The following is a 1,595-nucleotide window of genomic DNA, read 5'->3' on the forward strand; positions in this document are numbered from 1 at the left end:
CTTACTTCACCCATCCCCCCACCCAGCTCCCCTCTGGTAACCATCAATTTGCTCTCTATAGTTAAGAATCTGTTTTTCGGTTTGTCTTTTTCTCTCTTTTCCTGCCCTTTGCTTGTTTATCAGGTTTCTTCAATTCCACATGAGTGAAATCATATGGTATTTGTCTTTCTCTGACTGACCTATTCCACTTAGCATTATACTATAAAAATATGGAACACTTCACGAATTTTCACGTCACCCTTGTGCAGAGGCCATGCTAATCTTCTCTATAACATTCCAATTTTAGTATATGTACCGCTGAAGCAAGCACTGTAATTGTTTTTTAAATAAACAAAAATATCATATGAATTCATGTGTAGTCCAAGTAAACATCAATGAAAGATCATGTATCGACTTCATGTCTTTATACATGTAGATTCATTCTTGTTCTATAAAGCTGTCCTTCTGGCTAACACATATCCAGAATCACTCACGTTCTGCAATGATTTCCCTATGGTTATTTATTTTTTGCAGTCAATTTACAATGAAGTGACTCCTCAGCACTTCCTTATATTAGAAATCTGAATCTTCTCGTGCTTTGAAAGTGCTTTCCTCCTACATGATGTAGCAGCTGTTTAGAGAGATTCTTAGAACATGCTGCATCTTCGAGGGGAGAAGAATAATCCTGGGTACTGTTTTCTCAATTTTCCTGGCAATGAAGAAGTGGCCTTGGCCTCTGATATTTTTGTATGCTCCTATTTCCCTTGCCATGATCTCTTCACCTGTCACAGGATCTCTGCCTCTGACATGCAGTACCTAGTGAGCATCAGGTGCTGAGGAAACTCAGCGTGTTTTCAATTTTGGCTGTCAGCAACCACATTAAGGAAAGAAAACAGTGACAGCACAGAAACAATCTGGCATTTTATTTGTCCTTTTTTCTTATGTTCTCGTATGAAGTCATTAAGTCTTTGTCAGGGGAAATGTCATCACTACTCTTGCAAGAGGGCCATGTCAAAAGGGTGTGAACAGATTAAATAATTATTTCTGAGAAAAGGTGCATCACTGTCAAGCATAGTGTTAAAATTTAACTATGTGTTGCATATATTTAGTTGTGTCTGATGGTTAATATTTTTCTGTGAAAAAAAAATCATTTGTGAGAATGTTTCATTCCTTTATTTTCTGAAGACTGGCCATGTATCCTCTGCAGTTCCTCATTTAATATCACAGACTCAGAGGCTATGGTGTAAGGCAGACATGTACTCTTATAATCCCATTTGAACATTAATTCATTAGAAGCTTCCCTAATGAGAATATAAGGCACTGAGTTGAATAGATTGATAAGTGGAGAAGTGGGCTTTTCTCTTCCTGGATCATGTGGACACCCAGAGTGGTACTTCTACCCACTGACCCCACAATACCCATATGCGTTGAATGAGACCTGTGATTGAGAAGAACAATTTTATTTTATTTTATTTTGTTTCTGAACTCTAAATTCTTTTTTAATTAAGTTTTTAAATTTTAATTCCAGTATAGTTAACATACAGTGTTATATTAGTTTCAGGTGTACAATGTAATGATTCAACAATTCCATACATTACTCAGTGCTCACCATGATA

At 36.6% G+C, this 1,595-nt stretch overlaps 1 non-coding gene across 1 annotated transcript; it reads right to left on the bottom strand.

The window, feature by feature from the left end:
* Window positions 1-203: 203 nt before the first annotated feature.
* On the bottom strand, window positions 204-310 carry LOC115940340 (U6 spliceosomal RNA). Its single transcript, XR_004075122.2, has one exon. It is a non-coding gene; the product is annotated as a U6 spliceosomal RNA (small nuclear RNA).
* Window positions 311-1,595: the final 1,285 nt, after the last annotated feature.

Source organism: Leptonychotes weddellii, chromosome 3 (assembly GCF_054177405.1).
Source record: "Leptonychotes weddellii isolate Sample4059 chromosome 3, ASM5417740v2, whole genome shotgun sequence".
Lineage (NCBI taxonomy): Eukaryota > Metazoa > Chordata > Mammalia > Carnivora > Phocidae > Leptonychotes > Leptonychotes weddellii.